This window comes from Benincasa hispida, chromosome 10, assembly GCF_027475165.1.
Source record: "Benincasa hispida cultivar pf3 chromosome 10, pf3_genome.v1.1, whole genome shotgun sequence".
In the NCBI taxonomy this organism is placed as follows: domain Eukaryota; kingdom Viridiplantae; phylum Streptophyta; class Magnoliopsida; order Cucurbitales; family Cucurbitaceae; genus Benincasa; species Benincasa hispida.
In genome coordinates this window covers 41949296-41960303 of record NC_143487.1, presented here as the reverse complement: position 1 = coordinate 41960303, position 11008 = coordinate 41949296, and the positions used below count along the sequence as shown (strand labels likewise).

The following is an 11008-nucleotide window of genomic DNA, read 5'->3' as shown; positions in this document are numbered from 1 at the left end:
ATCTGTTTTTTTGTTGCTTAAATTTATATGTTTGAAGTTTGAAGGTCACTGATTAATGGTTTTTATTTGTATGTTGTGCGGACGTTTAGAAGTGAAGCTTGAGGGGTTTTTTTTCTGCTGGGTTTCTACTATTGCGGAAACAAACATTTGACAGAGAAGTTGGGGAATTTTAATGGTGAACAATGTATTTTCACACAAATTACAGGTTATGGACAAGCACTTGAGCATTTTGGCAAAGCAACATATTGAGACACGTTTTGTAAAAATTAATGCTGAGAAAAGTCCATTTCTGGCTGAGAAGTTGAAGATCGTTGTTCTTCCAACCCTTGCTCTGATCAAGAATGCAAAAGTAGATGACTATGTGGTATGTCCTTTATGATAATACATCATTGATTACTGAATTATGGTTGTTTTTATTAACATTACCTTTCTCTCATGTGAATCCATCAGGTAAGATTTGATGAGCTTGGTGGAACTGACGAATTTAGCACAGAGGAATTGGAAGATAGATTGGAAAAATGTCAAGTCATCTTCCACGAAGGTGAATCATCCATAAATACTTCAAAATCTAGTGCACAAACCAGGAGAAGTGTACGACAAAGTATGAGATCAGACTCATCAGATTCAGAATAAGTTAACATTTTAGGTGTTGGAGAGCTTACTGGTATGTCGTTCTATATTAAAATTTTAGAGTATTATCAATATCTTCAAGTTTGATTATGTATTTACAATCATTCCATGAATGGCAGAAATGTGGCATTTTTGCTTGTATTAGTGCACTGAAGCACATTTTCACTTCATGATATCTCTAAAGTTCTTGCAGTTGCTGTTTATGAGGAAGATAAAGTTATCATTACCATATTCAAGATTGATTTTGCTCCTAATAATTTGTTTTCAGGTTTGATCTCTCTAGAAAGTGTCAAGCTGAAGAAAAAGAAAAACACAATAGAACAGAAAGGCCCAGGTTGGTAATTCTTTTGACATTTTTTTCCAGCACCATTTGTTACATAAGTGTGCCATATTCAGATATTCCAATCCTGTAGACCACAACGTATATATCTCCACCCAAATCCCTCCCCTCTCATCCAAATCCCTCGCTCGCTCATAAAGGTCAAATCCCTACCCTCTCGGCTCTCGCCCAAATCCCTCCCCTCTCGCTGAAATCCCTAGCTCTCACTCATAAAGTCCATCCGCTCTCACTCTCGCTCTCGCTCTTGCTAATAGTCTTTGCAACGCAGCCCTCTCGCTTTCGCTCGTCCCTCCGCTAGCTACTCTCGTTACTCTCGCTCTCGCTTTTGCTCATACCTCCACTCTCGCTCTCGCACATAAAGTCCCCTCTCGCTCTCGCTCATACCTCCACTCTCACATATTGTGTGGTGGTTTAATATTTGGTGAAATTTTTCTAGAACATAAGTGTCAAGTGAGTATCCCTTATGCACATTCCCAATAAACACGGATAGTTGAATATGAATTCTGATAACATTTTCACGTTCAATCCTTTGTCTTAAACCTTTTTTGTTTGTGTATTTTTTAGGTGTTTGGAAGGGGTGGGGAGGAGATGGATTTCTTGCAATAGCAAGGGATTCAGGTGAAAATTGTTCTTGGTAAGTGCATTTTTGAATGCTTGCAATTTGTAACAAAAGGGCTATTGCTGATCGAGAGTGCCATGTTGCACCAAAAAATGAGGTTTGTGTTTCTATTGTTTTGTTATAAGTAGAAGCTTTCATGAACATTGAGGCATATTATTATTCTTCTGCTTTTTATTTGAAGAGCTTGTGGCTGTTAGCTGTTACCTGTTAATGAAAAACAATTTTTTAAATGTGCCATGTGTAATACAACTTGGACCCGAACTTTCTAAAGGATGGGGATGATATTCCAACTATTGTGTCATTATTGAGACGAACTTTTGATGGGACGAAGAGATTGCCAAGCATGAATTAATATTATGAATTTCTTATATATGAATGACTGAAATCTATATATACAACTTACCTTCTCTATCATTGAACATTCATTAATTCCTTTTAAGTTCTGTTGTTCAAAGATTTGATATTGTGTGCCTTTTCAAATATAAATTATTTATTTGCATTATGTGCGTAAGTTCATGCTGCATTGCTTTTCTTTGGATATCATTGAGCATTATATGTGTAAGTTCGTGCTGCATTACCTTTTCAAATATAAGTTATTTATTTGCATTATATGCGTAAGTCCTGTTGTTCTAAGCCTTGGGTTGGTGAATCTAGTGGTGCTTATAACAGTGGTGGCAAAACTGTTTCTCATACTTTTGCCAATGGATTCTGGTTTAATTTCTAATTAACTCTTTAACTTTACAAAAATTAATCATTCAAATAATTTAATTTTTTATAATGTTTTTTTTTGGATTGATTAAGGTATTTGGTTCAATTGGGGATGACTGCCACAATTAATTATCAGGTTTATTGTAGACAAGCCTTGATTGGTGGAAATTATGCTTTGCTTAATACCACTTCTTTTATCACTTCTTTTATCCCTAACCCTGATTATTTTCTAAATTTTAATGATTTTTTTTTTGGTTGGAAACAGTACTCTATTATGGCACAGATTAATGGGAAAGAAGGTCCTCTCAGCATCCCATGACAACTCCCCATACCTTCGCGTTTATTCTCACTGCACCAAAAACAACGTAATTAGCTCAATCATATCCAAGGACACAAAGGAAGGGAAGGAAAGTACTTTTCTTTTGCTTATCTACTTAAAAGACACTATTTTTATTATTTACTACTAAAATGTTAATATCCCCTACTTTTCTATTGCTTATCTATTTAAAAAACACTATTGACTTTATTATATTTACTACTAAAATTTCAAGGGTACAGAAAATACCCTTGAAATTTGCCATTTGTTTAAGAAGAATCTTTATTCTCTCAGAAGTTACAATATTATGCTACACCTTTCCTCAACATTTCAAAACCATCTTTACCGGAGAAATCTCTTAAAATTTCAAACAGAAATTTGAGACCTAGGTCACTTCGTTCTAGGTCCCAACTTTTGTCTAAAATTTTATAATATTTCTACTCCAATAGTAGTTTTGAAACCTTTAGAAAAGGTCAAGGTTAATATTGAAACTTTTGAATTAACCATACTACTACTCAATCTACTGAATGTCCATGTTAGATTGCCTTCTAATCGATTTCAACAATTCTGAATTGTCAATTACAAACAAGCCTGGTTGTTTTGGTTGTTCTACCATCAACTGGGATGAAGTATTTGCTCTCTGTTTTCTCCTCTTACACCTCCACATCAATCTACTTCTTTGTTTAGCATGTTCATGTAGTTTATCATGGGAAAAATTAACAAAAGACCACATCTGGTAAACATGATGACTGTATGCTCACAAATTTGTTCCGTACCATTTATGCTATTATCAATGAGGTTTGTAATATGCTAATCACTTTGCGTTGCAAGTGTTGTGCACCTGATCATGAATTCATTTTCTCAAATTCTCCATTATACTAAGCAATGAACTGGTCGAAGAACCTCACATCATAAATATGGGAATCATTAGCGGGTAGGATATGTTCAAGACATGGTAGAAATAGTGATGAAGATCATGAAAAGTTGGTGGATTTGGATGATCAACTCTATTTTCCTCTCGTAGAGAAAGAAATATATATATTGAAGATTATCAGAGACATCTTGTATCTAGAAATTATTATGAATGTAATATGTGATCCAGGATGCAAAAATATGTGTCTGAAATGCGGTATAAAATTGAATATTGGAAGCTGTAACTGTAGTAAGCAAGTTGTAAAGAAGAACAAATTTGGTCCTCTAGGAAATTTGAAAAGGCAAATGCAGAAAAATTCCAGAACTTGAATGCAAGACCACGTGTTCCTTTTGATCAAACCCTTTCTTTCTGTCAATAATTGATAAAACGGACATTAAGGATTAAAAAAATGGACAATAATTGATAAAACGGACATTAAAGGGCTTTAATCACTAAAGAACTTCAATGTCGATTGCAGCTGACATTAAAGACCTTCAATGTCAGTTGCAACCGACATTGAAGGTTGTGTTATTGAAGCCCTTTAATGTCGGTTTAAAATCGACATTAAAGACAACCGACATTAAAGGCCTTTAATAACACTACCTTTAATGTCGGTTTAAAACCGACATTAAAGGTCGAATTTCTTCTAGTGTCTATGTCAAATGATTGTAGTGATTAAAGAGGATGCGGTGATATAACATTGAAGATTAAAATGCAATGTGATTGCACAAAATTGAAAATAAAGATAAGGAAGAGTACACTCCCAAATTTTATGCTGTTGCCCACATTGTATTGACGCATCCATCTTTGTGGCGATCTCTCTTCTTTGGGTTGTGGTGATGGAATAAGATAACTGCTTCTTCGCATAACATCTCCGCAATCCAACGCCTCAATTGTTGTAAGAAAAACAAAGAGAAGGTCAAATTATTTTAAACAAAATAAAAATCATTATCGCAATATTTTTTTTTTTTTTTTGGTAGAAATAAAGAAAGTGATAGTGAAATAAAGATAGATTAGAATTTGAAAAGATAGTAAAAATTTTGAGTAGTGGAGAAAAGAGTTGAAGAATTGGGGTTTCCCAAAACTTGAGTCCCTAATAAGTTGCGATCATTTGATACCACAGGGACCACTTATTTCCGGCTGGTTTGCTCAAGTAGATGGTGGCTTTTCTCTCTTTTCTTTGTCTTCTAAGGTCTTTACTGCCTTAATTCAGAGCTTTTCCCCATGAATACTCATTACAATTTCTCCTTTTCACACATCAATTTGAGCGCGACCATTTGAAAGGAATGGTCGTCCCAATATGATCGGCGCATCTTCGTCCGCTTTATAATCCAAAATGAGGAAGTCTGCCGGTAGAATGAATTTATCAATTAAAATTGCAGCATTTTTCAATTCTTCTTCAGGATGTATTCGATATCTGTTCGTGAGCAAGAGAGTTTCCTTTGTGGGCATAAGTGTGCCGACATTCAATTGTTTGAAGATTGATAACGGCATTATGTTTATATTTGCCCCAAGATCGCATAGTGCCTGGCCACTGAAGGTCTCTTCGATAGAACATGGGATTGTGAAGATTCCCGGGTCACCCATTTTAGGTGGGATCATAGCATTTTGCACTACAACCACTATTGCGATATTTTCTTCCTCATTTTGTTCCTCTTTCAATCCTTACGGAGTCACTGGTGGTTGGACTTCTTCTGTCTCAAGATCCAGAGGCTTAAGGGTGGACGCAACTTCAGGGTCTATTTTCTTGGGCTTCTCCAAACTACAGGTCAGCGGGTCTTCGGTTATCACCGCATTCAAGTTGGTCGCAATGCGCTTCTCCCCTACATCCGCAGTCGTGTTGTCACTTAGCAAGGAGACTGCTAAGCATTGTTCCTTCCCATTAGCCCCAGCATTGTGAGGGAGCTCAGTTGAGCTCGGAAAACGCTTCTTGCGGTCTATTTTTTAGCTCACTCACAATCTGGCTCATCTGTAATTCAAGATTGCAGATGGACGTGGTCTGACTTTGAAGCACCCTCTCATTTTTCATTATATATTGCTTCAGTAGGCTCTCCAAAGAAGAGGATTACGGTGGTTGTTATGAACTACTTGCTTGATTGCTCGATTGACCGTTGTTGCGTTGAAAGAATCCTGGTGGTCCTTCTTTTTGCGCCATAGATTACAAATTTTGTTGTTGATTCTTCTAAGAAAAATTGGGGTGGTTTCTCCACCCGGGGTTGTATGTATTGGAAAAGGGATTATCTCTCATGAAGCATACCGACTGTGGGTTTGTTAGGCATTCCTCCATCGGGTGAGCATCACCACAAAGGACACAACTTGTGTTCGTCTGCTTAATTACGCTGACCTGCCCTTTCTATGCTCCTATATTATTAATTCGATGCCTTGTATTAAATTCATCATCGCAGTCATTTGATTTTGCAAGGATGCGATGGCCCCATTATTTGCGTAGTATTCTTTGACTCTTAATCTCTGATCGCTTTCCCTCCAATCCTCATGATTTTTGGAAATGCGATCAAGTATACTTTTAGCCTCCTCATATGTTTTGTCGAGCAGACCACCAGCGGCTGTCGCATTGGCAGCGGTCTGCAAAGAGGGATTCAATCGTTGGTAGAAAATCTCCATTTGCAGGCAGTCTGGTAAGCCATTATGTGGAAAGTCTCTTACCAACTGCTTGAACCTCGCCCAGGCATCATTGAGTGATTCGTCATCTTCTTGTTCAAAATTTGTTATTAATTTTCTTCTCATAGCGTTCTCAGTAAGTGGAAAATACTTCTTCTTAAACTTTTCCACCACCTATTCCCACGAAGTTATCTCTCCCGGTTTGAGAGAGTATGCCCAATTCCTCATCTGATCACACAAAGAAAAAGGGAAATAAAGTTAGTCGAACTTCCTCGGTTGAGATATTTGGGAACACAAAAGTGTTGCAGATTTCTATGAAGCTTCGAACGTGGGCGTGTGGGTCTTTCGCACGCCTTCCTCCAAACTGCCCAGCAAGTTGAATCATCTGCAACATTACCGGCTTCATTTCAAACCTCGATCCATCTAACGTCGGCCTCATGATTCCTGGAGAGAAATTGTAGAGGTTAGGTGACGCATAGTCCCGGGATGGGGCTATTGCGTTCATTCGCCAGAAGGATGGGGTTCGCCATTATATTATTCGCGTTAGCGGCCCTTGCGTCCGGTTGCTCCGCCATTCTTAATGTTTCTTCTTATTGTTGGTGGTGGTCTCTTAATCTTCTTCTAAAAGTCCTCTCAATCTCTAGGTCGTAATTTGCTAGAGATTAAGAGTCCTGAAAAGAAATAAAAAAAAATTACCGTTAACAAACTATTTTGTCGAAGTCCCCGGCAACGTCACTAAAAACTTGATGCGTTATTTTATTAAGTGGAAATATAGATGATATGCATTGATGGATTGCGTTGTACACTCAAGTTTCCCCAGCGGAATTCAAGTGTAAATTCCTCTAAGTTTCCTGGTAAGCCAGGGTCGAACAGAGGGACTTGTGAAAATAGTTGCGTTGTGATTTTTATAAAGACTTGCGGTAACCGGGAAAATAAATAAATCGTTGGGTTTGTTGTTTGCGTTGATGAAAATAAATAACAAATGCGGCGGACTTTGAAAGAGTTGGTGAACGGAAAAATACGATAAATATGCGGTGAACGGGTTGAGAAAAGTTTCGGCTAACACTCCCTAGAATGCGTTCATGCTTTGCGATCATGCAACATGCATACAATAGTATACCACCTCTCGGTGCAAATACCACGGCTTCTAAGGCTAGAACGCATGCGATAATTATGCAATAAGTCTACAGGGTATAAACCTCTATTCATATTTATGCGAGGACGAAATGACGTCCACACAAATGCGACCACATAATATCATACCTATTCCTAGGATGCATGCGATGCAAGTTGACAAACAGAGCTTATCTCTAAGTCCTTATCTCTTGTTTATGCAAGTCTAATCTTGCTCTTTTGAGTCTAGATTCTAACCTAGCTCTCTCGAGACATTAGGTTTTTTCTTTAGACTTTCTCTCGAGTAACTCTAAAGGGTATTTTGCACAGCATAAAACAAGACAATCGCAAGCAATGAACTTCCTAGGTCATATTAACTTAGTTCTTCTCAACCCATTCAACTAGTTTAGCTACTCATGCGTATTAAGAAAGTGAGCAGATGTAGAAATAGAACTTCCATTGAATAGATACGAAGATGAAGTATAAATAACAATGCAAGTATAATAAAGAGCCTGGTAGCAATTTCTTGCTGCCAGGCATTTACACTGTTTCTATTCATGCTCTAAATATATTCTCGCTTTCGCGAGAGTCGGCCCGCTCTCTGCCCTTACGTCCCAAGGTTCTCTCTCAAGTTGCCCTAAGCGATCTTCGATGCCACCACTCTTCTCTTGCTCCACCTTAAATTGGAAAAGAAAACTATGAACAGAAGCAACTTGTTGTAAAAACGGTGAACTTGTTAACCGATCAACCCCTTTTCTGAAGAATGCACTTGGTATTTATAAGGCATCAATGGTGAAAGGTGGCTTCTCTCTCCCGGTTGTACAGATGGGACGACTTTAATTCCTAATTGACGCGCCGAATGATTCTTACCGATAAAGCTGAATGTACTTTATGGCCGTTATCGGCTGTCAACTTAATTTTGATTCGACTGTGATCAGTTGTCTGTCCCATCCCTCTTAATTGGATTTTCAGTCAGATGCGCCCACCATGTTGCGCTGACCAAGTTGCGGCGATCCTTCTCGGGTGAATGTTTGCGAGCACGATCAACGCAAAGTCTTGCGGTGAAGTTGCGCTCAACCGATAATTTCCTATTATCGCAATCTTACATTGCGTTAATACATATTCTGCACAAAAATACAAAAATCAATAGTTTTAATGCCCTAAACGCATGCGACTACAATATTATAGCATTTATGCTTAATGGACGCAATTTAACATATTTTATCAACGCAATCCAACATTGTTTAATAACTTAGCACTATGATAACATGCATTTCTACCCGTTATCAAGGTACTCTTGTATAAGAGTTCCTTCAAAGAGGACTGCTTATTGGGGAACATGAACACGCATAGCCAGCAGGAAAGAAAGGCGGCCAAATAGGTCTTATCCTTGAATTTGTCTGTGATGGCTAGTCCGCGAATTAAATTAAGTTTCTCCTCGGACCAATTGGGACATCGAATGGGGGCTTCATCCGGGTTATGAGTCGAGTGAGGATGAGAAGATTTCTATGACTTGCGTGTCAGTGGCTTTGGATAATTCACGTCAGGATGCTTAAACCAAAAAGAGATCCATGCACTCACGGGAATTCAAGAGTGATCTATTTGTTCAGAAGCGATGTGGTAGTATGTAGAAAATAGGTATTTGCAGCTCCTTAGACAATCTTCTTCATCGGATGGCTTCAGTAGATCATTACAGTTAGGAATGCTTTCGTCATAAAATCTACCTTTGATGGGAAGACCCCCTAATCTCCACAAGTCCCATAAAGAAATAGACATCTCTCCGAAGGAGGTATGAAGGGTATTTGTTGAAGGACACCATGCTTCACAAAAATCCCAAACAATGTCACTAGCCTAAACAATGTCGCTATTGCGATCATAGGTGTATAATGAAGCAAAAATGACATCGAACAAGCGAGCCCTCTTGAGTATTGTTGTGTTATGAGAAACTACGACCACTAACCATTCCCAATAATGGGAGATGTAAAAAAATTCTCCATGAGTCTTCAACGAGGCACCCCATCGAACTTTCTTACTGTTAATAATGCAGCAACCCAATGTTGACTCTGGATTTTCATTTGGAGCTTTGTTATGTGTTAAAAACTCTAGAAACCAGGACTTCGGCGATGAATTGGGCTCCACGGGTCTCTCTTTAGACCATCGAGTTGGGAAAATAGAATTGTCTATGGGAGGTTGAGATTTAATAAAGTTTCCGTGCACCGCCTCTCCCACGGGAGGATAATTCCACTCTCAAAAGGTTGATTCTCATCTTTTAACATGACTAAGCATTTTTCTCCTTGGTCGGGATACTCTGTTAAATACATCATAGCTTAAAAATTGTTTTGCAGAATATATATATATATAGATAAAGTACCGATTGTAAAAAAAAAAAAGAAAAAAAAAGGAAAGTAATAAATTGCTTAAATAAACAAATGTATGATAAACGTGGTGGGGCTGGCGATCACCCCTGCAGGCTACACAATCACCCACATAGGAATTGTGTCTAGTAGGGGTCAGATTGTTGTTGGCGGAGTTGACAACCACCCCTACAATCTATACAGTCGCCCACATAGAGGCTGTGTCTAGTAGGAGTCAGATCATTGTTAGCAGAGTTGACGACCACCTCTGCAAGCTACACAGTCACTCACATAGGGGCTGTGTCTAGTAGGAGTCAGATCGTTGTTGGGGGAGCTGAAAACCACCCCTGCAGGCTACACAGTTGCCCACATAGAGGTTGTGTCTAGCAAGGGTCAGATCGTTGTTTGCGGAGCTGACGACCAACCGTGCAAGCTACGCAGTCGCCCACATATGTGTTGTGTCTAGCAAGGGTCAGATCGTTGTTGGTGGAGCTAACGACCACCCCTGCAAGCTACACAGTCGCCCACATAGGGGTTGTGCCTAGCAAAAGTCAGATCGTTATTGGTGGAGCTGACGACCACCCCTGCAGGCTACACAGTCGCTCACACAGGGGCTATGTCTAGCAGAAGTCAGATTGTTGTTGTTGGCAGATCACCCTTATAGGCTACACAGTCACCCACATAGGGACTATGTCTAGCAAGAGTCAAATCGTTGTTGGTAGAGCTGATGACCACCCTTGCAAAACCACCCCTGCAGGCTACACAGTCGCCCACATAGGGTTGTGTCTAGCAGGAGTTAGATCGTGCTAGCGGAGCTAACAGTCATATGTCGAATGCCCTTACTAAATATGTGCCTATATATATATATATATAAAAGAAGAAGAAGAAGAACCCATCTTTTGTGTAAACATATGAAGAAGTATGTGGAATAACAAAAGGTAATGTCAAAAAAAAAAGGGAAAAGAAAAATAGGAAACGGAAAAGAAAAGGAGAAAAGAAAAGAAAAAGGAAAAGAAAAAGGAAAAGAAAAAGGAAAAGAAAAACAGGAAAAAATAAAAGAAAAAAGAAAGAAAGCGGAAAAGAAAAGGAAAAAAGAAAGTAAAAAAAAAAAAAAAAAAAAAAAGAGAAAGCAAAGAACAAGAGAAAAAGAAAAAAGAAAAAGGCGAAGTTAGGAGATAAAGAAATCAGAAATTTAAAAAATATATATATAAAAAGAAAAAAAAAAAGGAATATATATATATATATATATATATTAGGGGTGTACATAGTCCAGGTTGGACCAGGTCCGAAGATTTTTGTGGACCAACCCAAAAATTCGGGTTGGCTAATAATGAACCGTATTAGTTCTTTCCAAAATTTTTGGGTTGGGTCGGGTAGGGTCATCGATTCTTTTTTT

At 38.4% G+C, this 11008-nt stretch overlaps 1 long non-coding RNA gene, 1 other non-coding gene and 1 pseudogene across 2 annotated transcripts; 2 read left to right on the top strand and 1 right to left on the bottom strand.

Moving 5' to 3' along the window:
- Positions 1-208: 208 nt before the first annotated feature.
- Positions 209-633, top strand: LOC120087608 (thioredoxin domain-containing protein 9 homolog pseudogene; annotated as a pseudogene).
- A 5531-nt stretch (positions 634-6164) lies between these two features.
- LOC120089626 (small nucleolar RNA R71) lies at positions 6165-6271 on the top strand. Its single transcript, XR_005485299.1, has one exon. It is a non-coding gene; the product is annotated as a small nucleolar RNA R71 (small nucleolar RNA).
- Positions 6272-7698: 1427 nt separating this feature from the next.
- On the bottom strand, positions 7699-10432 carry LOC150033369 (uncharacterized). Its single transcript, XR_016523975.1, has 2 exons — positions 8539-10432; positions 7699-8382 (listed from the first exon to the last, which is right to left on the bottom strand). It is a non-coding gene; the product is annotated as an uncharacterized LOC150033369 (long non-coding RNA).
- Between the last annotated feature and the right edge of the window lie 576 nt (positions 10433-11008).